The following is a 26,876-nucleotide window of genomic DNA, read 5'->3' as shown; positions in this document are numbered from 1 at the left end:
CTTGTCCCCTTTGGACCCCTAATCTAGAATCCTAAAATTTTACTTTTGCACCCGTGCCACACTTAATTGTTACTCATATCAAACACTCAGAGCTTGAAATTCATCCTGTAAGACTGAAAACTCTTTTCCATGGCCAGAGATCACAGCCAGTGTCTCTGGGGGCTCTGTCCAGGGGGTTCCTGACCCCTGCCAGGGTCCCAGACCTGCCAGGGCAGCCAGAGGGAAGCCCTGGATTCCCACATAGTTCCTCCCAAAACCCAAACCTGCTGCCCATGTGGTTCCCAAGGTGTTTCTGTCCTGCAGGGAACAACAACCATTTCAGCCAGCTTGCAGTGCAGCAGTAAACAAAGCCCAGCTCCAAAGGCCATTGCCACAAGGAAGAGAAGCACAGCAGAGCAGTGAGTGAGTGAGCTGGGTCCTTCTGGCTCATGTCAACAAACACCATCATGCAATCATCACATCTGTTAATAAACATGATCCGTGGGTGAGCCAGGACATGGCTCTGGTTCAGAGCAAACAAGCAGTGGGAGAAGAAAATGTTGGATGTTGCTGACTCTGAGTCATGGTACAGTCATTTTCCAGCACCATCCAGCATGGAAGCACATCCCCCAGTGCACATGGAGATCACTCTTAGAATCCCTTGGAGTTTGTCATGTGGCTTAAGATGCCTTTTTTCTAATACCAATCCAGCCTGGAACATTAAATGCTCCTTATCTTATGAGTCTTCAGGATTCTTGGAGGAAAAATAGGCAAGTATTTTCTGTAAAGTGCAAGTTGTATTTGAATGTACACTTAATTTCTTTGTGATTGATATCTGTGTGTTAATTATATTCTATTTTCAGCAATACTTTCGCTGTCACGAGGCAGTGCCTTTTATCCAAGGAGTTCAAATTGAATTAGAGACATTAATTAAAGCTCTCAGCACTCTAGTAAAGCAGGCAAGTGCTGTTACTCCCATTGTTTCTTGAAATAAGAAGAAAAGAATAGAGCTGGATGTCTACTTAGCCACTTAAAAGGTAATTTTTATACAGTGGGAGAGCTCAGAGTGATAGATTTTGCACAAAATTATACTGCAAGGTCTGTTTCATCCAAGGGAGGCTGTGCAGCCCCAGATCCCTGCTACAAACAGGCAGACAGGATGCAGGTGCTCTGACTCTCCATCGCTTGCTGTGAACACTCCTCTGCCTCCTGGGATTTTCTACCTTTCCCCTAACCCCTGTACCTTTCATTTATCTCTTCTATTAGATCCAAATTGATCTCACACACATCCCTTCTGTTTTCCCATGCTCGTTGTTGTGAACTATTTCCATCAGAGATGCAGACTCAGGAAAGAGAAATTAATGAACACATTATTTGCAGTACAGGAATAAGTCCCCTATCTCTTTAAGCTTCATGCACCAATAATTCTTCCTTGTGTCCCACATTTGGTTCTTGGCAGGTTGAGAGAGGTTTCTGCCTGCTGCCATTTACCAGAGGGAAGAGGCTAACAATTGCTATTTGTATCTGAAACAGTTCTGCTCTTCAGCAACTTCACACACAGCTTTAGGATGCTGATAAATTAGTAAGAGACTGAAGTGTCAGGGGAGAGATGAAACAGCTTATGTTAGTTTAGAGCTCAACCCTGGAAAGTGACAAATGTCTGACCTCATTTCAGAGAACAGATTAAGTGTACCCTTAATTTTAAATACAGGATGTGCTGCTGCTCTACCTTTTATTCAGCTATGCCTGCTTTGAGTTTGTGCACTCAGATTCCTGGACAGCAAACTGCTACCCCACACCTTTAGGATTTGACTTGTGGAGCAGTAACATTTCTGTCCTGCCCCTAACTGAGAGATGGCCATGAAAATATTGGAAAGACAACAGCCAGGACCAACCTTGCTTGTCCTTTGGAAACCCTGCCCAGCAACCCAGCCAAGCTGGGGACACCTTTCCTCTGTCAGGGCCAGAGGAATTCAGGCAATGTGGATGGAAAGGGAAGCCAATCTGTCAGGGTTTAAGTCATGTGAACTGCCATGGATGAACCTGAGATCTGGGAAAACAGAATTTGGGCACCTCTGACCTAGATGTCTTTATAGCTCAGACTGCAGACACTGGTATCTGACTGAGCCAGGGCTGGAGCTGCAACTCAGCAGTGGCTCTGACTCTCTGGGTGACTGTGGCATACAACACCGTAAAATCCCAAATGGTTGTAAAGCTGTTTCTTTAGGGAAACGGGATTTCACTGTTTCAGGGAGTGATTGGCTAATCCATCCCCAAATCTCAGTAATTCTGCTCTGATCAGTGTCTAAATTTGCATTATTCTTTAACCACTCCAGTTTTAAATATGCATGAGTGGTTAGACCTGCAGGATATTCATCAGCTGAAATATTTTGGGTGAGGAAAGGCAAGGAGAGAAGATGAGAAATACCTCTCCAAAAATATCAACAAAGTCCACAAATTCACTTTATTTTTGCCAAATTGCTCATGTTGAAAAGAATAATGATTGGGAAATATCAGTGTTTGGGTTGTGAGAGCTCCAAGGGGTTTCCAAGTCTCTATTTGAAACTACTTTTCTCCTTTTGATTTGTCTTTCCATCCCCTAAAGATGGAAAAGTGATAAAAATATCACTTTTGACCCAAAATGACTTGTAGGAGAAAAGATTTTTTTCTTATTTTCATTTTATCAACACTTTGCTTACAACTAGTCAGAATATTCCGTGAACCAAAACCACCCCACAAACCCTCTTGTATTAATGCAGTTCAAGCAGAAGCCTAAAGGGAGCAGTTTTTGTGCAGAAACTCCAATTACTCCCTGCCTGTAAGGAGGCAAAAATTGTAATGATAAAAGCTCTTTACCTGCTCTCAGGTCATTTGTCCCCACACTTCAGCTAATTATAAACTCCTGGTGTGATGATGAGGAGGATGAGAGGTGGCTTCAAACAAAGCAAGAGTAGTAGGTGACTCCACCAAGTCACAAAAGCAGGTGGTGCTGGACAGAGGGAGTAAAACCCCAAAAGTCCTGATCATAAATCTACTGGCCAAGGTGCCAAAGTCACTGCTCTGAGTTCCAGGCGCCACAAGCACTTGGGTCAGGGCTCTGTGTGGAAAGATCCTTCTCATAGTGCTCCATAGGTTGATAAAATAATTAAAATTAACTGCTGTACACGTGTACATGGGACAGGTTTGTGAAGTGTCACAGGGTCATGAGGATGGGGAAGGGTCTAGAGGAGAAGCCATAGGAGGGGCTGCTGAGGTTTCTCCAGACTGGAGGGGACTCGGGAGAAGTTGTGGCATTTAGGTTCCTCACAAGGGGAGGTGGAAGGGGAAGCACCAATCTCTTCTCTCTGTGGCCAGTGAAGGGATTGGAGGGCACGGCTGGAGCTGGGCCAGGGCAGCTCAGGCTGGAGAGCAGGAAAGGTTCTTCCCCCAGAGGTGCTGGCACTGCCCAGGCTGCCCAGGGAATGGGCACGGCCCCGAGGCTGCCAGAGCTCCAGGAGCCTTTGGCCAGCGCTGCCAGGGATGCCCAGGGTGGGGTTGGTTGGGTGTCCTGGGCAGGAGCTGGAATTTGGTCCTTGAGAGTCCCTTCCCACTCAAGACATTCCACAATTCCACGGCGCTGAAGCCCATCCTGCTGAATCCAAGACTGGAACAGTGGGTGCTGCACAGACAGCAACCAGCAAGGCGGTCCATGCCCCACAAAGCTCAGAATCTATTCAGGAGAGCAGGGAGAGCAGATGGCCGGGGACAGATGGGGGAAGGCGAGGGAACAGTGAGCTAATCCCGCTCAGCGGGCTGAGGAGCAGCGGTGTCAGCACACCAGCAGCCCAACTGTTGGCAAGAGTTTGATAGCTATTGTCACAAATGAGAGTTAAAAATAGGGAGACTGGATAATGAGCTCGCTTTTGGAGATGTTTGTGAGGAACTCCTCTCATTTGTGAAGTGGCAGAGATAGAATGAATGTAGATGATAATAATAATAATGATAAATTGCACTTTTCTGAGCTGCTTATTAAAAAAAAAAATATGGCGGGTGTTGAGCAGTGATTTCTATTAAGCACTGCCCTGAACTTGAAATTATTCCTACTATCATTAAAGTATTGTCCTAGTGAGTCCACTTCCCCATAATTTCTTTCCAAGTTACACAAAAATGCAGCTCTATCTTCTGTCTTGCACAGTATTTATACACCTGATCTCAAAGTCCAGTAATCTTACAAGTGTTAATAGATTTTTATCCTTGCAGTAGCTTTAGGAGATGGGGAGATGCTGCTTTTTTCCATTCAGCAGGGTGGGAATTGAGACACAGGCTAGATTAATGGCTTGTCCCAGCTCATTTTATAACTGCTTCAGGAATTCAACCCAAATCTCTTCTGTCTGAGCTCAGTGCTAGGTCTCCTTGCAGTACCCTTCCCACGCACCTTCATGCTACTATTCCAGAATTAGCTGGGACTTGCCACAGAGCTGCTTAGAATTATTTTGGATTGCTCATTTCATGTCAAGAAAATGCCAATTCATCCGAGGCAAAACACTTTGTAGAAATTTGTTGATTTAAGGGGGAAAAAAAAGGCATTTTGATAAAGTCAGCTTTTCTTTGGAACAGAATGTTTTGAGTGTTCCGTTTGGAAGGGATCGGTTCAAGATTGTGTTTTGTTTTTCATTACATGTTGAGTAACATACATTCAAAATCAAAATCAAGTGTTTTCTTAAGCTGCGTGTTTTGACTGAGTCGAAATAGATTTTGTAATTCATGCACAAGAGGAAATATCCAAATTCATTTAATACTTTTCTTGCAATTTGGAAAAAGAAACACCTGCAAACCAGACAGAATAAAGTGAATAAAATGAACAAAAATCATACTATTCCCTTCATTTTTTACTGGAACTTCAGGAAAGAGTAATCTGAATGCTCAGTTTAATGAGGCCTGTGCCAGAGTCCAGAAATCCTGAATTTTGCTTTCACAACTGCTCCATCCTGGTGCCAGTCTTGCCTTTCTAACATATTCCATTGCAACAACTGGGACCTGTAAGCTGAGAGGCTGAAGGAAAAAAAGTGATGCCAAAACTCCTCTGGAGAGCGATAATGTAATATTCAATCCAAGAAAGTCAACTCATATCCCACACCTGACAGTCTGTGCAATATTTCTGCCCCAAAATTCATTCCTGGGAAGAGACTTTGTCACCTCAGCTCCACATGGAGTGATCCCACTCCACAGGGCTTGGAAAAAATGCAAACTATCACTGCTTTTTTCAGCAAAAGAAGCTGTGGTTACCTAATCTTTGCAAATGGTTTATCTTCCCATTTGTCTTGTTCCTCTAAAACGATCTTAGCCTTTAGCTGGGTTATTGTGTTCTAAGAGTGGAGGAGCAGAAGGGGTTAAAATCCACAGGCCATTCCTTCTCCTGCTGTTTGGATAGTGCCAGCCTGCCTGCCAGGATGAAAGGCACCACTGGAGCTTCCTCTGGGCACCACATTTCGCCACCACTCAGCTGGATGGAGCCAAGAGAGGCAGGGGCAGCTGAAGGGGGGAGAGAAAAGGGACTCTGAGCTGCCACTTGCAAATTCCAGCCTTGGGGAGCCCCACCTTCCTTATCCCACTGAGTGGATGAGGAATTTGCAGTGGCCATAAAACTCTCTGAGCATTCAGCCCCCCTGGTTCCTGCCACGGTCCCAGACCCCTGCCAGGGCACTCTGGATGGAAGCAGGGTGGGACCTCTTGAGGATGGCATGGCTCAGGCTTCTGTGGGGGAACAGAGCTGCAGGCAGGGCCAGGGTGGGCACAGCTGGTCCCTGATGTGGGCTCCATATCCCTGCAGCTCCCTGCGGGATGACTTAGAGGTGAGTGACACAAATCACTGGTCTAGGCATGCAGGGCACTGCTCTGAGGCTGGAACACCCAGGGTCAGCCCCTTCTGCAGCACAGCCACCCCACAGAGGAGAAGTTAGATGCACTGAGCTTCAATTCAGGCTAGAAATGTGAGCTGGAATGAGTATTAGCCCCAAATAACAGCATTTCATGGGCAGCTTCTGCAGCAGAAGTCAGAAATCTGGAGCTCAGGCTCTGCCATTGCAGGTTCTCCTGCAAAGTCTATAGAAGTCAATGAGCCTTGGGTTGGATCTCATTGCAAAAAGATAATCAAATACCATATTAACTCTTAATTTGGAGCAGTGTATTAAATTAGAAACTCACATTAACCTGGAACTGCATTTATATAATGAGAAGATTTAAAATCTGTGTATCATGAAGGTGGGAGAACTCCTACCCAAAGCTGTTCTCAGCAGCCCTGAATCCCAGAGCCAATCCACCTGCAGCACTGCATTTCCACCTATTCCCCAAGCCCCAAGACTGGGATTTCCACTGGGACAGAAGGATGTGTGGAAAATAAAGCCATCTCATCCTTAGCAGTATTATCTGTCAAGCACAGAAGGCTGGTACCAGCCTGACTCCAACCAAAGCCAAGAACTATAAAATCTCAGAGGATCCTGAGGATCTGCACTGGCATCACAAACACCCTCTCCCATCAGTGCACCAGCTCTGCAATACAGCTATGCCAAAAAAAATTAAAAACTGGAGGAATTGAGTCCTTTCTGGGATTAAAGTTCAACACCATTCAGGTCTGAACATCTCAAGCATTTCAGCTTTTGTTACCCACATTCGAGGCCACCTCGAGCTGTGAGCTTTATTTATTTCCTTCTCTGAGACTGTTCTGCTCTGCGCTTAATCCATCTCCTGACCACCTGGAGCGTTTGGGAGTCTTGGCTGTGATGCTTGTCTGTTTAGATAGACTGTAAGTGGAGCTGGTCAAAAAATTTTGACAGAACAGTTTTTCGCAGGAAAACGCGGTTCCCTCAAAACCGAAACGTTGCATGGGAACGTCAATTTTGGCAAACTTTTTTCACGTTTAAAGTGTCAAAACAAATCAGTTTGATTTTCTCTCTTCATTTCAGTCATATTGAAGTGTTTAATTTTGAGGAAATAAACACATTATTTTTGTGTTGTTTCAATTAATTTGTTTTGACATTTTTACATATTGTGCATTGTATTGATATATGTTTAGAATGTATTATAAATTGCATAAAGATGTTTATTTTATGTATTATCGTACAATGCTAAATATTTCCCACAGCATCTTAGTGCTTCAGCACTAAGGAACAGAAGATATCAATGATCTGAAATTATTATTGCTTTTAAATTTTTAGGTCATAAGAGCCTTTTGGGATCATGGTTCTCCTTCACATTGAAGTTTATTAAAAAACACCACATATCAAAAGGCAAGGATTTCCCAAGGAAATTGCCCATTTTCCAAGCAACTCTGTCAGCTCAATGACAGCAAAGTACAGCTCCTCTCCCTTCTGCACACCAGAAAACCAACTCATCCACTTGTTAAAGGAAAAAAAAAAAAAAAAAAAAAAAAAAAAAAAAAAAAAAAAATGCAGATTTTTCCCAGAGTGGAACTTGTATGCAATGTTTTCATGAGCATCAGGGATTTAAAAGTCTGAATACCACTGACCTCCTGGGACCTCTGTCTTCCAAACCACTTACGTACTTTTAAAAGATGTATTCCACCTCCTTCTTGGAAGTCTACCTGATTTCATTTTTTTTTTTTTTATTGCTTGTTTGAAACCACATTTCTGCTTCCCTGCACGTAGCAGAGAGGAATCACTCCCTGTGAATTTCTGCTGCTGTGTCTGTGCAGGTGGTGGGAAAAGTGGGTTGAAAGGAAAAGCAAAGCAAGAGGCAAAAGGGAGGGTGAGGAGCTGAGCCTGCAACAAGGGAACTCCATCCATTCCTCATTGCAGGAGGAAAATGTCCCCAAGGTCCCCTGGGCAGCCACAGGCTGGGTGAGAGACAGAGGCAGCGCTGTGGGGGACACAGAGCCCATTTTGAACGTGGGGAGGCAGTTCTGGGTGCCCTTCATCCAAAAGGGTTAAAGGATAACTCAACAGGAAAATAATCACTCAAAAAATGTTTATCACATGTGGATGTAACAGCCTGGTCAGAGAGCAGGAAAACTAGATAAGTTTTCCCAGAATCGGACTGAGAGACTTTAGGGAGTTGAAGATAAACAATGATAGCTTATTAATGGATTTTCTTGTCACCACAATTTTCAATAGAGAAATGAATTAGAATTTAATTTGTTTATTTTATAGGATATACTGTCAGCAAATAACTTTGTCTTAAAATAGTTTCCTATTGAATAAACTCCTGTGTGGCTTGGGGATGGAGAGAGAGCAGAGCATGGCCATGCACGACTTTTCTCCTTCCCTCTCCTCCCTTTCCGCAGGGATAAAGAAGTCCCAAGACACTCTAGGGGCTGCTCCTTCTGCAGGAAGGACCCTGGCAGAGAGGGATCAGCCCTCATCACCTCTCCCAGGGAGGACTGTGTTTGTGCAGTGGGAATAAAAAGAAGCGTCCCCAACTTTTGGAGATCTACATACAGTGGAAGAGGGGCTTTTTTGCCTGCTTTTCCTCTGAGCAGGACATACCTGGAAATCTGAATTCTCCCACGCAGCTGCTGGGAGTGCACCTCTGAATGCAGATCTGCCTGGAAGTGTCCTCGTGCTCCAGCTGGCCTGTCACTATGGATTACAGCTCCTGGCTAATAGTGAGCACTGCTGCAGTCTGAGACTTCCATTAAAAGCTGATGTTTCCACCTCCCTGCCCCACAAATGGCTCCATCCCATCCCAGCTGACGTTTCTGTGCTTGTGGCCTCATCTCTGGGGTGGGGAAGCAGCAAAGTGCCTCAATTTGTCTCTGTGTCAGGCAACAATGGAACAAGTCAAAGGCAGGAAAGGAGGTTTGAGGATGATCAATTTTGAAAACTGTGGATAATTCACTTGAAAGTTGACCTTACCCCTTGTCACCAGCACATCTGTAGCATTGGAGCCCCATCCCTCTGACAGCAACTGCACAGCTGAGCATGGAGTTACCCCCTGGAAGAGTCCTTGAGGGGAATGCTTCCTTACTCCAAGTTACACTGCGGAGTGTCTTTGGAAAGGAGGAATGCTCCTGCAGGGAGATATTGCCCATCCGTGCCAGACACTGCAAATCACAGTGAGCCCTTCATCGCCACAGGGTCTGAGGGCTGCTGACAGATCCAAAAGAATTGGCACGGACACTTGACCTTTCCTCAGTGCCAGGAGGAGATCACTGACCAGGAAGAACAGCACATGCTCAACCAGGCTCTACAAAGGGAGGCAAAAGGTCTGGAGGAATTGAGAGCTATTTGTAAAACAAACACTGCAGTTTCAGCCCAGCCTGTGCAGTTGGCCGGCGTTGCCATCACTCGTGGGCAGGCCGAGGGGTGACTTCCAGTTTGGCAAGTGCCAGGTGCCATCACAGCTCCTCCTGCTCCAAGGGAGACATTCAGAATGAATGCCTGCAAGGCTTCCACGGGAATGCTGAGAGATTCACACCTTTGTGGGCTGGGGGAAGGACAGAACGTGCTGAGTGGTACTTCAAAGTTTCCTTGGCATGGTGTCCTGCCAAAGGGGGTGAGCAGTCCCCTCCACCAGCCTGCACACATCCTCCTGCTAGAGCTCCTCACCCTGGATGGACCCTGCACGCCTCTGCAGCTTCCCAAAGTGACTTTGAAAGCAATCCAGACCAAGTGTCACATTTGTGTCTTCAACAGGCTGACTCCCAGAAAGATCCTGTGCAATCAGCTGGCCAAATCCAAATCTGGAAAACACCTCCATGGCTGGTCATGATTAATTAATTCTGCCTTGACATTCCCCAGGGCACCTAGCAGCTAGTCAGAGCTGCCAGAGAAAGAGACACTGCTGTGGAAAAGGATAAATAGGTTTTCCTCAACTGCAGACATCGAATTAGATAATAAATAGCTGGCTAGATACATAATTTTGTATGAGTGTTAAATTAAATGCAGAATAAGAATACAGCTGGCTTATCCCTGTGAAATCAAAGGTGTTGGGAAGGAGTTTCCAAAGAAAGAAGAGTATTTAGAGTCTGCTGAGTTCACGAAGACATAGCCTGAAGTTATCTATCATGGCTTATGTGACTGTTTACCATGACAGACAGCTATTCTTGGACATTTTATCCCTGGTATAATATTCTCAGACCAGAGCAGCTCAAGGAAGCTTCCCTCTAATTTACACCTTTGTTTTGTCCCTCCTTCTGCAGACTAGACAGCATCTTTACTCCCATAGGACCAGCACAGTTTGTCCCCACCAGCTGTTGTGGGCTTAGCCTGTCCCAAAACAGGGGCTCTCCCTTTAAAGACTTCAGTCCCCTAAAGCCACAGCTTCTGCCCAGATTTTCCCAGGCACCACAAGCAGAGGCTGCAGTGACAACAGGAGATGCTGCAGGATGCTGGCAGGGGTGTGGTGACACCCTGGGCTCAGGTGAGTCCCTGTGGCTCAGAGCAGGTGGCTGTGGGAGCCCTGCCAGCACAGGGAACACCATCCCCCTGTCTCACTGGATCACCCCTGCCTCACTGGATGTGCACATCCACAGCTGGTGTTCCTCCAGTGCCCCACGTCCCTGTGCCCAAACCCAGATCAAGTGCAGGATGCCCTGGTCTGAGCTCCTGTCACAGCACAGGGCAGGGGTCTGCTGGATCCTACACACCTCCCAGTCCTGGAATCTCTGCTTTGGCCCCTGTATCCCCAAGGAGACAAGTCCCACCTTGCATACAGGTTGATTTCTCCTCCTGAGACATTCAGTTCAGACTCTGCTCCCACTGCAATGTGATTTCTGAGCGTGCAGGGGCTTCCTCTGCCTTCCTGCACCTTCGTCCAGGGTCTGAAATCTGTTTGGATCATCCCATTCCTCCTTCTCTGCAGCTTTCCTTCACCCACCTTGCTCCTCCTTTCTCCATGGCAGCAGGCACAGCCAAGACATGTTATTAACACTTGCCACTTCGTTAGCAATCCTCTCCAGGAGGAGCACAGCAGAAAAGAGGAAAGCGTGCAGAAATTGGAGAGGCAGGAAAGTTGGATTAAAGGAAAAGTAGCAAAGACTTGAAGGTGTGAATGAGAAAGTGCAGGAGTAGAAGGAGTATGAGGCAAATCTAATGGGTGAGAAAGAGATTTATAATTAATCCCCAGGCTGGTGAGAAAGCAGGGAATGAAGTCAAGACCATACTCTTCTCTCTATAGCTCTGCTCCTGATTTACTTTGATTTCAGAGAGATCTTTTTATTTTCGCCTTTTATCTCCCATCACTCTGGACCCTTTGAGTATCTGTTATTTGAGGTAGGAATTGTCTTTAACTGTGTGCAGCAAAAAGGAAACTGCAATCATAGGCACTAAAGGATGCGAGACATTGTTTTTAACACATCCTAAAATTAGGCTCAGAAAAGTGCTTGGGGATTGCCTGCCAATGTTTATTAATTCAGATTGAATTCATTAGATAGTTACTGTCAAAAAGTGGGATGGGAAAAAATTAAAATAATCAAAGTACATGACTGCATTATTTCTTAATGTAAATGCTTCATGATAAGGTGTCTATAAAGTGGATCTAGAAGGAAATGTTTAAAAACCAAAGCCAACCAAAAGTGAAATAACACAGTTACGAAAAAAAAAGTTATTCATTTATACAAAATTCAAGTTTTTAAATTATTTTCTACTGTCTTTTCCTTTTAGTCTCAAATATAAAATCTTTTCATTCTTCCCCTGCCACTCTAATTATATTTAAATACCTAAAAGTAATTTTTTTCCTTCATTTTTTCTTCCAGAACTAAACTGATGAAAAAAAAATTAAAAAAAGAGAAATCATTATTCACCTATTCCTACTAGGAATTCCAATAACTGTCAGATCTTCATAACAACATGAGGAATCTCAGCAAGGCTGAGTTTCTCTGAGTTCCTTAAGCTGACGACTTTCAGAGTCCTTTGCTGTCTTCTAGTCTAAACCTGCATTCAACAGAGAACTTAAAATGAAATAATTAGATTTACAGCAAAATAGATGAGCAAAGCCCTGTATCAAAAATGAGTGAAAAGTTTCCAGGAAATAATCTGAGAGTGAATTTACTTTTTCCATTAGAAATTGCCATATGCTGCTGGTTTATTTTGAGACGGTGACACCATCCGTTTTCACCCTCTATTTCTCTGAATTCTTCCTTTTCACTTCTCCTAGCTTTCTTTTTTTTTTTTTTTTTTTAATCACCGCAGAACCAAACAGGCACAAAGCCCTTACAGAAAATTGGAAGATGTGATGCCCAAGTGCCTGTGACATTAAGCCAAATAAATAAATAAATAAATAAAACCACAACCAAAAAAAGAACCCACAAAAAAATTTAAAAAAACCAAACAAACAAAAAACAAAAACAAAAACAAAAACAAAACAGGATAGGCACAACCTGTTCAGGCATCCTGCTCCTCAGGCAGTGTCTGTGCCTGGTTTCTCCAGCACAGGACCCTGCTCACAGCATTCTTGGTCCTGGGGATATTTAGGGAAGCAGCACCTGCTCAGCTCCCTGCGTGCAAATGATTTAAAATAAATTGGGTATGTGTGTAGGAATTGAGCATCTAAACATCTCTGGATGTTTCCACATTGCCAAAGATCTCAGCTCCCTGTATTAGTTCGCTCTTGGAGTTTCTCCAGGAGGAGGAAACAAGCTTCACCTCAGAAGTAACCCAGCTCTGGGTATATTTTGCTTTATTAACATGAGTTTTGGGCAATATGAGGAAGCACAAATCTTCCAGTGGCTTATTGTCATCTGCCACAGTCCTGCAGCACTGTCCCAGCACATGCTGCATGCTTGAGCACTGCATGTGGGGCATGGAAAATGCATCCTTGTCAGAATCTGTGGTATTGGTGATTCCGAGATTGCAGAAAGTCTCTGTCTGTCAGCCCCGCTGCCAAAGCAGAAGCCATAATTGGTCTGTGCTGGTTTCCAGGTTGTTTATTCTGTTTATCTCTCACATGTTCTGCTGCCCTGCCCAGCTCTGTCCTGCAGGGCAGCGTGTGGGGCTCTGCCCTCAGTGGGATGTTACAAACATTAAATACCAGAAACTCCCTGGGCTGGATTTACAAGAACGTGCCAATATCTGTCACCTACGTTGGACAGTGTGTCCCCAGCCTGAACCAACAGAAAAATGCCAACACCACAGTGAGACATGGAGGGCATGAAGAAGGAGAAAAGGACAAGACACACCCAATTTCCTCCATCTTGTCCCCTTTGGACCCCTAATCTAGAATCCTAAAATTTTACTTTTGCACCCGTGCCACACTTAATTATTACTCATATCAAACACTCAGAGCTGGTAATTCATCCTGTAGGATTGAAAACTCTTTTCCATGGCCAGAGATCACAGCCAGTGTCTCTGGGGGCTCTGTCCAGGGGGGTTCCTGACCCCTGCCAGGATCCCAGGGCAGCCAGAGGGAAGCTCTGGATTCCCACACATCCTGAATGTCTGAACACAAAAATTCTGTGTTATTGAGCTGGGAATCAGTGCTCGTATCCTCTCAGGTGCCTGGAATTTTAAACTTAGGCCTAAAAATAAAATCCGGAGTGTTGATTTCCTTTTCCCAAGTCCAAACGTTAGTGATGGAGGTCTGGAGAGCAGAGCAACGCTGCGCAAAGGCGGCAGAGCGTGTTTGTCCCCAGCCCTTCCATCCACCTCTGCCACAGCACCCCAGGGAGGGTCGTGCCCCAGCACAAAGGTGTGTCCCTGTGATGTGACACACGAGGCTTTGGGGACTGCACTTCTCTGCTGTCAAGGCTTTACAGAAGAGCTGCCTCAGAGGAGCAGAAGTAAGAAAAAAAATGTGCAGCCACAGACAAAATCTCCGTCTTCAAACTTAACAAAGTAATGAGAAGCACTGCTGGAGGATCCACTGGTAGGAAGGACTTATCAGCCTCTTTTCTATTTAATGCAGGCAGCTTTATCATTAATTGCTATTTACTGCAAATGCTGAAGTTGGTAAAAAGATTAATATGAAACAGCAGCCTTGATTCAGCGTTCTTAAAGCACAATGCATACGTCTCTGTGCGTGTGTGTGTGCAATTGCAAACTTCATTTTATGGTTTGTGTATGTAAAATACTCATTTCTGTGTGCAAGGCAGGCAAACAGATACAGTTAGCGTGTTCTTCCCTTATCTGTTCCAGTGAAAGGCCAGCTCTGCCAGTGATCTTAGGCAAGGAGAAGAGAGATTAATTCAGGCCAGATTTCTATGAAGGAGCCATTTTACTGGGGTGGAGGAGAGAGAGAGGCAAAACAGCACTGCTTTTGCCCAGCACTGGAAATGTAAAGAGTCAGCATAGCTGCCTACCAGTCTTTAGGGGATTATATTTCCTGAGCATAGAGGTCACTGAATTCTTTAAAAAATCCGGATTTTCCCTCATGCTAAACTTGGATCCAAGTTCCCTGGGTAGTTCCCATCCGCAGTGCGAGCTGGAGGCTCAGAGCCGCAGCCCTGAAGGGATTCAGCTCCTGTGCATGGAAACACCTGCATTTAAAAAGCTCTTCTGCAAATCTCCCAGCCTAAGTGACCTGCTCAAGGTCATATATAACATGCCAGTGACAGCACCATGATTGAACTATCTCACTACAGCGCTGCTTTATTCACACGCTGCTGCTGCATCCCAAAGCAGCCCCTGCTGCCTTCCTCTCCTTATCTCTTCCTCCTTAGAGACACATCTGTCCTGTGCTCCGTAAACCATAATATACCTGTAGGCTTTTATTCACTAGCTGTCACTGGGCAGTTTTATTACAGATCCTGAATTATCCAGCCTAGACTACAATCTACTTATTCCTGCCAGCCGTTCTCGCTTTCGACCCTGGCCTCACCTTTCAGCCTTGTCAGTGTTTTAAGGCTTTCAGGTACTTGAAATGCAGGGACAATTCTGATTCTCGGGGGAAATCCAGCAGAATTGCACCAAGGCCAGCCTGCTGGTCTCCCTCTCTTTCCTAAATGCAGATGGGTGGAAATCAGAAGCTTGTAGTGGTTTCTGCAGTCTCATTTGAACCAATCCTTCAAGAATACTAACAGCTGCCATTTTAGACCTCTGATCCCCAGTCTTGCTATCCATAACATTTTATTCCCCTCCTTTCTCTGCTCGTTTCATCAGAAATCAATCTTCCAATAATGCAGGTAATTTGCAGTCCTACCTTATAACTTTTTTGGTTTTTTGCATGCATCTTTTTGGTGAATTTTGCAGAACAAAAACTCCCTCATTCATCCTTCCCAGCCCAGGCCACGAGCACAGTAATCATCACACCTCCAGAACACCTCACCTGCAGATTTGCACTTGCCACTCACATCTCTCTCTGTTTTCTACCATCCAGGAAACAAAGGAATCTTTCCTCCTGATGTGACAATTTGTCTGAGCATTCACACCAGCGAACTTTGTGTTCCCAGCAGCCAGCTCCCCACTCCCTGCTCCCAGTCACACACCTGTCAGAACTTTATCCCATCTATCGATGTGTTTTCCTCACAGCCATCAGCTGCCCATCCTTCCCACCTTTCTGAAGGCAGCACTGCTTTATCACCTGACATGGGAGGTCCTCTCTGTTCACCCAGAGATGCTCATGGCTGATGGAACCCAGCCTGGTTCAGGGGCTCCGTGTGCTGGAAAAGTCTCTCCTCCAACCCGAGCTTCCAAAGAAAGGCTCAGCAGTCTCTGTTGTTCGGTCTCAAGGCAGTTTATTGCAAGTTATCTAAAAGATTTTCTCCTCGGGCTGCTGTGGTTTGCTCACAGCTCAGGCAGAGGCACACACACACCCTGACATCCTCTCTGACTCTGACTGCTTCTTCTCTCCCCACCAGGGCTGCTGCTGTCTTTTATATGGTACATTACGTGTGACATGGTTACAGTTTTTCCCAATGCCTATTACCTATATTAAATGGGGATTTTCTATCTTTTGTATGGTACATTACGTGTTCCATGTTTACAGTTTTTCCCCAATGCCTATTACCTATATTAAATGGTGATTTTCTACTCTAAACCAATCTGTGAGTGCCAACATCACCAAGAACATGGAGGCAAGGAAGGAGAAAGAGGAAGGACAGGGAAGACCCAAATTCCTCCATCTTAAAACCTCTGACTCCCATGTACAAAATTAAAACCCCCCTGTACAGCACTCAAAAATTCTTCCCTCTACTTTGTAACTACTTCTACTATAATATCTAAACTTTTGTGACTTCTTGTTCCACCTGCAAGGTTGGTAAATCGTTCCATGGCTCAAACCCAAAATCACAGCTGTTTCCAGCTGCCTGCCAGGGTCTCAAATGCTTCTGACCAGGGCTTGGATCCTCCAAAAATGTCTGAGGGACATTTTGAGTTCCAACACATGGCCAGTGCAGAAGTGGCCTCCAGTAAGTGCCACCTGCTGAAGCTGAACTTCCCTGTCTGTACTCAACATCCTTGTTTCTCTCTACCCAACCTCTGTCTTCAGCAGCAGGAACAGAATGGCTGAAGGGAGAGGAAAGGGATGGAGAAAGGCACATTCCTCCTGCCTCCCAGCAGCACGGTGGTGACTGGGCAGGACTCTTCCCAACACAAGGCACACAGGGGAAGTCACCCTGGGACCCTCAGAAGGATGGGACTGTGGGGAGAATGTGAGGAGAGGGCACGGCTCCATAGCTGATCTCTGTCTACCTTGTCACTCCTACCAAGATGCTTTGGTTAAGTCTCAGGATTTCATGCACCCACTTATCTGTCACATGATTTTTTTAAGGTGACATCTTACCTTGGAGGCCGATTTTCCAAGTGTTCCCATATCCCATGGCAGTATTTAAGGTTCTGTTTTCTATAATGTTCTGCTACCTTTTGTCACCAACTACTTTCAAAATCTGTCAAAGCAAAATTGCAAACAGAAATGCTCCTAACTGACAGGATTTGAATTGTTCTCCAAGCCTTGTGCTGCATTTCCTCGGGTACTGAGCAGAGGTGACAGCATTCCCTGTTTCTTTTCCTCCTCCTCTGTGCAGGCAGCAGGCCCTTGGGCATAGGGAGCTTGTATTCCTACAGAACCTGCTGCTGGGAGACTCCAGGCTCATCCCAGCTTTGTGCCATCCCACAGATGCTGGTGCTGATAGAGGAAACTGAGCTGTGCAGCTCAGGGTCACTGCTGCTGCCTGTAACCACCCGTTTCATGTCCCACTTCAATATCTATTCTAATCACTGAAATTACTTTTGTGGGAGTTGACACAGAAGAAGAGATTGCTGGATTGATATTCTGTCTGGCTTTGATGAAAACCTTTTTATAATACCTTAATCCAGCACCCACAGAAGCAATTTGCTAATCTCTTGCTGACTTAGCTTCCAGCGGGATCGACCATAGGCAGTCACATTACCTGGCCAACCATATTATGTTCTTTTTATGCAGAGAGAAAATGTCCTTCCCCACCCCAGAAGATGGTCATCCTTTGCTTTGAAGCCTGAGACCTGATTACCATTGTCCCAGATTGCAGGGCTGCAAATTCTATTAATTGCTGCAGAGCTATGTAGCCTTCTACGCTTCAAATCCATCTGGACTTTCATCTCAGCGACATCCTGCAGCAGGGAATTGTGTGCCTTCACTATACACTGAAGAAAAGACTATTTCCTTTTAATTTGCTTTAAAAGTTGTGCCCTTTAATTTTGATGTATCCCCTTGTTCTGCTATCATCAAAGTGTTAAAATATTTCTGATCACTTTTCATTTTAACCTTCATATACCTTTGTACTGGAACCCGAATGTCCCTCCTCACTCCCAGCTTTCCCAGACTAGATGAACTATAATTTCCAGGCTTCCCTTATTTAACTTGTTAATATTTGTAAAGCAATTTAAAATGTATTAATATGGTTCAATTATAATATCACTTCTATTTTCCATCCTTCCTTTTAATGTCTCAAGTGTCCATCTAATTTGCCATCAATCTCCATTGATTCTCCCTCTGATGATATGTTAGTCTTTATAATATCCCGGGGAATATTTCTTCTGCCTTCCTGACCAGCATTTTGGAACAAAGAAGCTGCACACTGATGAACCATAAACATGATTCACTCTGCACTCGGCGTGTGTATGGATTTGCTGTTGCTTAGGCTTTGGTCATGGAAATCAGTTTCATTATGTCCACAGGGCTATAATTAAAATTTGACTGTGTGATTCCAACTGCAGGATCGGGCTCTTTGTGGTTCTGATTGCTCCGGGTTGGTAACAATTGAGCCCAGGTGTGAAAAAAATCTGTGTTTGATAAACTTTGAGCAATATCTGAGCACTCAGTGACACATCTGCAGCAGCAGGGCCCTTGAGACAAGAGGAGTGATTTTGACATCTATCCAGTCACAAAGAGGGGAGAAAATTGAGATGTGGTTATTCACCCCTTTCCTTTCCCATAGAAAGCTGGGAGACACCCAAGGAAATTATCTGGTACTAGATCTAAACTGTCCCTCCAAAAAATACTTCATAGATGACTCGTGACTTACTCCATTACTGCAGAATGCTATGAAAACACAAAGCGTGAGAGGAATCAATAAGGAAATAGTCACACACAGGATATTCCATCTGGCACTGCAGATGAGAGTCCTCAGACAACCACTGACTTTGCATGTCCCCACACAGGTGAAAGGTTATCCCAGAAGTGACAGCGCTCATCCATGTCTTTCTGATCCCTTTGGTGTCCTACTGTTGTGCTTAGAGCATTTCTCCATTTCTCCCAGTCTTAACAAGGCCCAATCCAGCTCCATCAGCAAACCAGATCCTTCCTTCATCTCTCATCCTCCAACAAATTCCCTGAGCAACACTTCCAGCTCCCATCAGTCTTTTCACCATAATGCTTCCCCTCAAAAAGCAAAAAGGATTGATGCACATATATCTCTAATTGCACAAAAATAGTTTTATCTAAATATTTCCAAATTCAAATTTCCACTCTTTGGTTACTTTAGGTAAACATTGTGGGAAAATCCTAATTGCTCTCTTTTCCCTGGTAGACCAGATTTATCTATTCACTGGCCTAAAACATGGTCCATCATTTTCAAATACTTTACAATTCTCTTTAAGGAGACTGGAAATGGCAGATAAACACATTATCAGCATTCTCCAGCATAAAACAGCAAAGCCTGGAGTACTTTTGCAGAAGCAACTCTGAATTTGGACGACACGACAATAAGCAATTCTAGAAATAGCTGCTAGTCTTAGGGCTATGTTATAGGGATCCTTGTTACTGCTTTCTTCTCTCTGTTCACAATTTTAGCACAAACACTGTGCTTTGTTAGTTCTTTCCCTTTGACTTCCTGAGTATTTCTTAGGCATTCTTCAGTCTCAGCTTGTGCCTCCTAAGCTCTCTCTGCTGCCTCCAAACACGCCTTTGATTTTGACTGCAAACCTGGCTCAGCACAGAGCAGTGTGGGAAATGGCTGGAATAACACTGCTGTTCCAGGCAGGAAGGTGGTCTGAGCCAGGAGGGACCCAGAGCCACATATGTACCCCAGCATATGTCTGAGGGCTCTGCTCACCCGCTCACCATCTGTAGCTGCCTGAAGAGCAGCCACGCGCAGGAGCAGCTCCAGCACCCGCGTCCTGCCTCGCTGGTGTCTGTTCCACCTATCCCACAGGTCCAGCTAAGGATTCACACCTGCTCATCCCGGTCCTCCTGCCTGCTCTGAATCCCCAGCCTCCTCCCTGGGGTCACAGCTCATTTCTATTCTTTCTACCCTGGTTAGTTTGAGCCACTTTGTAATTTTCCACAAATTCCTTTTATTTATTTTTCTGCAGCCTCACCTGGAATGTGCTGCCTGCACGAGGTGATGGTTTTAAAGCTCACCCTCCCTGTCTTCCAGCCTGCTTAGCAAGTCAGCATCTACAGCTGCAAGATAAATTACCACAGGGGTCTCCAGTGTTAGCAATGCATCTGACAGCCACACACACAGCTAGGGCAGGCTAAAGAAATGGCTAAATGGGGTCGGTTGTGCCGACTCAGGACTTCTGGCCAAAACTGCATCCAAAACCATGATGGACACAGTGGAGTCCAGAGCACAGGCCAGGTTCTAAATCACACCCTAAATCAAAGCCTAAAAAAGAGATCCTCGCTCACCACAGAGCCAGTTAACAGCCTGACAGGCTGCAGTGATTTACAGCAAGAGGCTGCGAGTTTTCCACAGGAACTTGCTGTACAACATATTCCAGCTGTACTATGCAAATATGTTAAAGTCCAGGCTGTAAGAAGACCTGTCGTAAGGCTTCAGGATGTATCTTCTCTAAATACCAGGGTAAAGGATGTACTTCCTATCAGGATAGCAATGAGACAGGTGCCAGGCATGAAAAGACTACAGGATCCAGAGCTACTCTACTGGAAATTGGGAGTACAGAGAACAGAGGGGAGTGAGAGCTCCCTCTACTCCTATATTCTCTTTTGATATCTAACAAAAAGTCCTGGAGCAAATTGTTGGGGTTTTGTTGGTTTTCTGGAGCTTCTCTTACGTGTGAGAATCTCTCATAGCTTGGCTCGCAAGCTTGGTGTGTCAGCTGTGAGCTGACTTTGCTGTAATTCATGACTGTCTGGGAGGGAGGATGTCTCTGTGATGGAAACACTCCACCAAATACTGCCCATTGCTAGCACACACACAGAGCATTGTTCTAGGGCTGCAGAGCTCTGTTGGTGCTTCTGGCACCTCAGTTTCTACCTCTGCCCAGCATTTCCATCAGTGAACAACAGCATGTGCCTGGCAAAGGCAATTCACTCCATCCTCCTCTGCAGGTGACCCTCTCTAGATTATTCACTCCTCTACGACTTACTGTTATTCCTATTGCCACTGCAAGAGGTGATCCATCAGCAGTGCGACTGCTTGTTTTTCTGGAACAGGAGCCAGGAATCACACGTGTGAGAGTTCAAGCACTGGGGAATGCTATATCAACACCCAGAAACATGCCACCACCACGGGTGCCACTGTGGGTGCCACTCAGCCAGCCCTGCAGAGGACACAGCAGCAGCTCTGTGCAGAGCTGAGCTCTGCCAGCTGCACCGTGCAGGCAACAATAAAATGGATGTAGAACACATGACTTCAGAAGAACAAATAGCAAAAACAAATAAGCATCTTTCTCCTGTGAAGCTGCTCGCAGGTCCTGCCTCAAGGCTGCAGGAAAACAACTCCCCAAGCAGGGGGCTGTAAATGTTGTGTTAAACTCCCCAGCCCAGGCTCAGAGGAATCCTGGGCCTGACTCTTGTTTTCTTTCCAAAATGACATGTCCATATACCCAGTTTATGCCACCTCCACTTGGGATGTGATCCAGCATTCCTGAAATAAACTTAAGTCCTTCAATAGCCTTCAGCTCACTGTAAATCAGCTGCTCCTCTGATTTCTGCTCTTTCTCCCATTCCTCCCTCCCACTAGTCAGGACTTTTCCTTCCCTGGTACTGCATAGCTTAGCTCATCAAGCCAGCAACAGCTGTCCTGTGCCTACTCCAAACCCTGGGAATGTCACTTCATTTGTCTGGTCCATCTCTGCCCATCCTCTCTCCACACAAAAGTACCTGGTAGATATATCCAGTTTGCTTCCCTGGCTCTCTCCTTGATAGCATTTCTCTTTTCCACACCATCTGCAGCCACAAGCCCGCTGCAGCCCTGGCCAGACATGCTCCAGGCCCAGCACATCAGCTGGACGTGGCACAGCAAGCAGGGGAAAACCTTCCCTGGCATCTAAGAACACTCGGGAGTACACACATCGCCAGGAGGAGATATTTTGCCCTGACTCAGCTCAGCACCATTCCCTAACTCGGCATCCTGCTCTGGCAGCCATCTTCCAGGGCAGAGGGAGAACAGCAGGACCAGTCCTCAGTCCATGGATCTGTTTAGAGGCCAGATCTGTGTGTGTGTGAGGACATTCTCCCTTTCTGAAAAGCTGTTCTATGTGGCCTGGAAGGAAATGGGCCAAGGTCTTTACAGTTGTTAAAAATCTCATGATACTTTTGCAAGCAGGATGGTGTAAATCAAACAACTGGGCACAAGCTTCCCCGGTCTGGGTAATTTATATTCTGCCTCACTAAGTTCATCTCTGCACTTCCAATGCATGAAGTGATTTTTCACTTCCCCTGTAGTATTTGCTGGCACGGAAAAGCTGCTGGGCTCTGTCCCAGAAGTAGCTGCATTTCATCACCGGGTGAGCGATCCCTGCTCGCACCGGGCCGGCTCCCGCAGGCTCTGCTCGCCCCGCGGCTCCGTAGCGGGAGGAGCGGCCCGCACCCGTCCGGCCGCACCGGGCCAAGAGGAGCAGAGCCCCGCCGGCACCGAGAGCCCACCCCCGGCCCCTCCGCCCCACCCGCGGCCGGGGACGGGGGCGGGGATGCGGGAAGGGATGCGGGAAGGGATGCGGGAAGGAATGCAGGAAGGGATGCGGGAAGGGATGCGGGAAGGAATGCAGGAAGGGATGCGGGAAGGGATGCGGGAAGGAATGCAGGAAGGGATGAGAGAAGGGATGCGGGCAGGGATGCGAGAAGGGATGCGGGAAGGGATGAGAGAAGGGATGCGGGAAGGGATGAGGGAAGGGATGAGGGAAGGGATGCGGGAAGGGATGCGGGAAGGGATGCAGATGAGGATGACTGTATGCCGGGGAATGTGGGCAGGAGTGCAGACAGGGATTCGGGCAGGGATGTGATGCGGGCAAGGTTGTGACGAGGGCAGAGATGCGGGCAGGGGTGCGGGCAGGGCTGTGATGAGGGCAGAGATGCGGGCAGGGATGCGGGCAGGGCTGTGATGAGGGCAGGGGTGCGGGCAGGGGTGCGGGCAGGGATGCGGGCAGGGGTGCGGGCAGGGATGAGGGCAGGGCTGTGATGAGGGCAGGGATGCGGGCAGGGGTGCGAGCAGTGATGAGGGCAGGGGTGCGGGCAGGGCTGTGATGAGGGCAGGGGTGCGGGCAGGGGTGCGAGCAGTGATGAGGGCAGGGATGCGGGCAGGGATGCGGGCAGTGATGAGGGCAGGGATGCGGGCAGGGGTGCGGACAGGGGTGCGGGCAGGGATGCGGGCAGGGCTGTGATGAGGGCAGGGGTGCGGGCAGGGATGCGGGCAGGGATGCGGGCAGGGATGCGGGCAGGGGTGCGGACAGGGGTGCGGGCAGTGATGAGGGCAGGGGTGCGAGCAGTGATGAGGGCAGGGATGCGGGCAGGGGTGCGGGCAGGGCTGTGATGAGGGCAGGGATGCGGACAGGGGTGCGGACAGGGGTGCGGACAGGGGTGCGGGCGAGCCCCGCGCCGCTCCGCGTTGGCGCTGCGTGGAGCCACAGCGCCCCCTCCTGGGACCTGGCGGCACCGCCCGCCCGCCGCGCTGGCGCAGCCGGGCTGAGCTGGGCTGAGCTGGGCTGAACGGGGCTGAGCCGGGCTGAGCTGGGCTGAGCTGGGCTGAGCCGGGATGAACGGGGCTGAGCCGGGCTGAGCTGGGCTGAGCTGGGCTGAGCTGGGCTGAACGGGGCTGAGCCGGGCTGAACGGGGCTGAGTTGGGCTGAGCCGGGCTGAATCGGGCTGAACGGGGCTGAAAGGGGCTAAGCTGGGCTGAGCGAGTCTGAACAGAGCTGAGCCGGACTGAGCTGGGCTAAGCTGGGCTGAGCTGGACTGAGCTGGGCTGAATGGGGCTGATCTAGGCTGAATGGGGCTGATCTAGGCTGAACAGGGCTGAGCAGGGCTGAATGGGGCTGAACAGTGTTGAGCCAGGCTAGCAGGGCTGAGCGGAGCTGAGCGGGGTGTGTTCCCTTTTTTGGGGGTCCCTCCCTGATTTCCCACCTCCAAACGCTGTATCTCACGGTGCTCGGGGTCTCTTCACCCTCGTTTATGTTCTTCGGTGATTTTCTCCACACACTCCCCCCTACCCCCGATCAATTTTTCCTGCTTTCTCAACATCCCTGCATCAGCTGTAAATACCAAGTCCTGGGTAAAGTCTAGAAATCCACAGCCATTCCTGGGCACTGGGTGCTGATCCCTGCTTCTGGAGTCAGCTCCTGCCATGCCCTCCTGAGCAATGCACCTGGAGAAGGTGCTGGGGCTCCTGCCTGTGCACAGACAGGAGGATTTGGCTTTGAACTATTTCTGTCACACAGACAACAATGACTATTGTCTGCTGGCAGAGCCATTCCCACGTAGTGTTTAGCATCCGCCTTACACATACTTCCAGGGTAGTAAACAGTGGTGGTTAGGAGGGAACAGAGAAAATCCCGTGCCATTTCTTTTGGGACACATTTTACCTAAAACAAGCCGATCCACCCTATATTCCTCCTCTGCAAAGTTTTAACATTGACTTTAGTCAGCCTCATTTTATTCCTGCTCTTGGAGGCCTGTCTCCTTGCTAGGCCCTATGGAAAGAGGGGAAGAGGAGGAAGGTCAGAGAGGGATGTTAAGCACCTCTAACACCAGTGACATCATCTCCCCTGTGCACACTCTTGTCATTTCTGATCAAAGGGGCATGCAAAGGGAGTATCTGCCCCCTGAGGATGGGAGGGTTTTTCTCTGAACCAGGGTAAGTCTGAAGTGGAGCCTTGCGTTATGTGTTTTAGCCATAAATGTATGTGTGGTTCTGTTCACACACATTTAAAAGCTATGTAACTCCAGCAGAGCTCTTCCCACACTCCCAGACTCCAGTTCTTGATCAGAGAAGGCATGATGAGTATGGAAATGCCATCACTCCCCCAGCCATTTCCCTGCTTCCCTGCCTGCTGCTCGTCTGCCTTTCCAGTAGTGAAATCATTCCCGAGTCCTGGGAATCTTCAAAGAGCCATAAAACAAGCGTAGACACACCAAATGTAGAGGGTTTTCTGCTGAGTTGCAAAGGGCTTTGGAGTCAGACAAACCCCAAATCAATGCTTGGAGCCAACTACAAGAGAGAAAGCTACACTGGAGGAGCAAACCACCTACTGCGAGCCCTGCAAAGAAGACAGCATGTGTGTGCTCATGTGAACTTCTGAAGGTTTGATTTACATAATAAGAATATCAATGCAGCTATTTCTGCCCGTTCGGTGCGTGTGGATCCCACCTGTGTGGCAGAGCGTGCGGGAGCCGCGGGGCTCGGAGAGGGCTTTGCCTCCAGGCAGAGCGAGCCCGGGCTGCTGTGCCCGAGCCTGGGGTGGGCTGCGAGCTCCCCAGCATGTGCTGGGTGTGCTTGGCGTGTACATGCTCCAGGGAGAGCACGGTGGCTTGTCTGGGCTGTGTGGGAGGGAGAGAGTCCAGGGCTGTCTGTCTGCTACTCACAAGCAGAGCAGATCGATATTTTTCCTTTATAAGGATTTTTTTTTTTTCAAAAGCCTTTCATGTTCCTTGCACCAAAGCCACATCTCCTCTTTACTCGCTCCCTCCTCCTCTCACTGTCTCCCAAATACTTCTCTACAACTCCTGGGAAAGCAGATTTACTGCCATGAACACATTATTATTGTGCAGCCAGATGAGCAGCCAGAGTAAAGCATGAAGGACCCTTCCGTCCTGCCTAGCGCAGATGTCAATCACAGGGCTAAAATTCAAACACCAATTCTGCCAGCATTTCATCTGCTGCTGGTTCCCTCCATCAAGGGGAGACTGCATCGAAGAAGTGACACCTCCTCCCCTTCCCCACTCTCAGGTACCAGCACGGGGGAACTCCCAAAGCCAAAACACACACACCTATAACCCCCCTCCTCTCTCCAAGTGGTCTCTGGGGCTTTAAACCCAGCCTGTGCTGGACCCCGGGGATGATGCAATGGCTTGGAGATGCCCTCCGTCCCGCCATTCCACAAGGACTGCATAAAGGCAAAGTTATGCTCCACACCAGCCTCGCAAGCTGCACGGAACGGGGAAATGAATGCGGGGAAAACCCATCTCCAGCACCGTGGGGTGCAGCTCCCCGCCATCCCTACCCTCCCCCGGCTCTGCCGCTGTCTCCCATCCCCGCTGGAAGTAGAGGCAATCAGCCCAGTGTGGGATTCGAGGCGACAGACTTTCCTATTCCTCCGCGATTTGCTTGTCACTTGCCAAAGCGGAGCAGCGGATTAAGTGGAGATGACACCATCTCCTTGGGGACGGTCCCCCCCTGCTCCGGGATGTACCGACACTCCGGAATACAGATGGATCCCGGCCGCCTCCCACCCCCACACCGCCTGGCCGCCAGCCCAGCCCAGCCGGGGCTGAACCCCAATTGCCGAGCATCCTCGGGGGGCTGCCCCGCTGGAAAGCCGTGCGCGAATCGCGGCCGCTGGCTCGGCACAGCGCACGCAGGAGGCAGCTGCGGGACTCGCCCATCCATCGCCCGGCCGGGGTGCGGGCGGGGGCGCGGAGGGGCCGCGGGCGCGTTACACAACGCGCGGCTGGACGGGGAGCCCGGGCAGGGCAGCGCCGCAGCCGCAGCGCCGCGGAGGAAAGGCACCGTGCTCCTCGCCTTACCTGATGCTAATGTCCCTCTGAGGCGCAGATCGGCTCGCCCGTGGGTTTTATTCGGCTCGGTAGGAACTTGTGGGAGAGCTTCTCTGTCCAGCTCGCATACTGGGTGCGGGGCTGATACTGCAGGCGTGAAAATCCTGGGGCTCTAGCAGTCCTTTTCATGCTCAGACAGAAAATCCCCTTCCTTGATCCAGATCGCGGGCATTAAGGGCAGAGGCAAGGAAAAAAAAAAAATTCCGCTTCTCTCCTTCTTCCTTTTCCTTTTTCTTGCTTTTTTTCTTCCCCCTTCCTGTGCCCCCCCCTCTCTTCTGCTGCTCAGTTCGTAGCCATCGGGGGAAAGAGCAGAGGCAGCAGGGAGAATGGAGAGGGGGTTAGAAATAAAAATGAAAAGAGCTCCAGGAGGGAAGCGAGAGGCTGGGCTTGCCACCGAGGGAGGGGCTTGGAGCGGGCTAGAGAGGATGAATGGGGAAGAGGAAAGCAAGGCGGAGCCCCAGCCTGGCCATTTTATTCTAAGTGTTTTGTACATAATTAGAGAAGGGGAGGGGCCGGGGGCAAAAAGGAGGGACTTCAGCTCCGGCCAGACGGAGCCTGGGCCGTGGGAAGGGAGGGTGAGACGGGAAGGGCCGCGG

At 48.1% G+C, this 26,876-nt stretch overlaps 1 protein-coding gene across 1 annotated transcript in view; it reads right to left on the bottom strand.

Annotated features, from left to right (window-relative positions):
* BRINP1 (BMP/retinoic acid inducible neural specific 1) overlaps positions 1-26,639 on the bottom strand; it is a 92,287-nt gene extending 65,648 nt beyond the window's left edge. Inside the window, exon 1 of the mRNA XM_021551379.3 lies at positions 26,251-26,639. The gene's annotated coding sequence lies outside the window, so the exon portion shown is untranslated. The remainder of the gene's footprint in view (positions 1-26,250) is intronic.
* Between the last annotated feature and the right edge of the window lie 237 nt (positions 26,640-26,876).

The sequence above is a fragment of the Lonchura striata genome, chromosome 22 (genome assembly GCF_046129695.1).
Source record: "Lonchura striata isolate bLonStr1 chromosome 22, bLonStr1.mat, whole genome shotgun sequence".
Classification (NCBI taxonomy): domain Eukaryota; kingdom Metazoa; phylum Chordata; class Aves; order Passeriformes; family Estrildidae; genus Lonchura; species Lonchura striata.
This window is presented reverse-complemented; position numbering and strand designations above follow the sequence as displayed.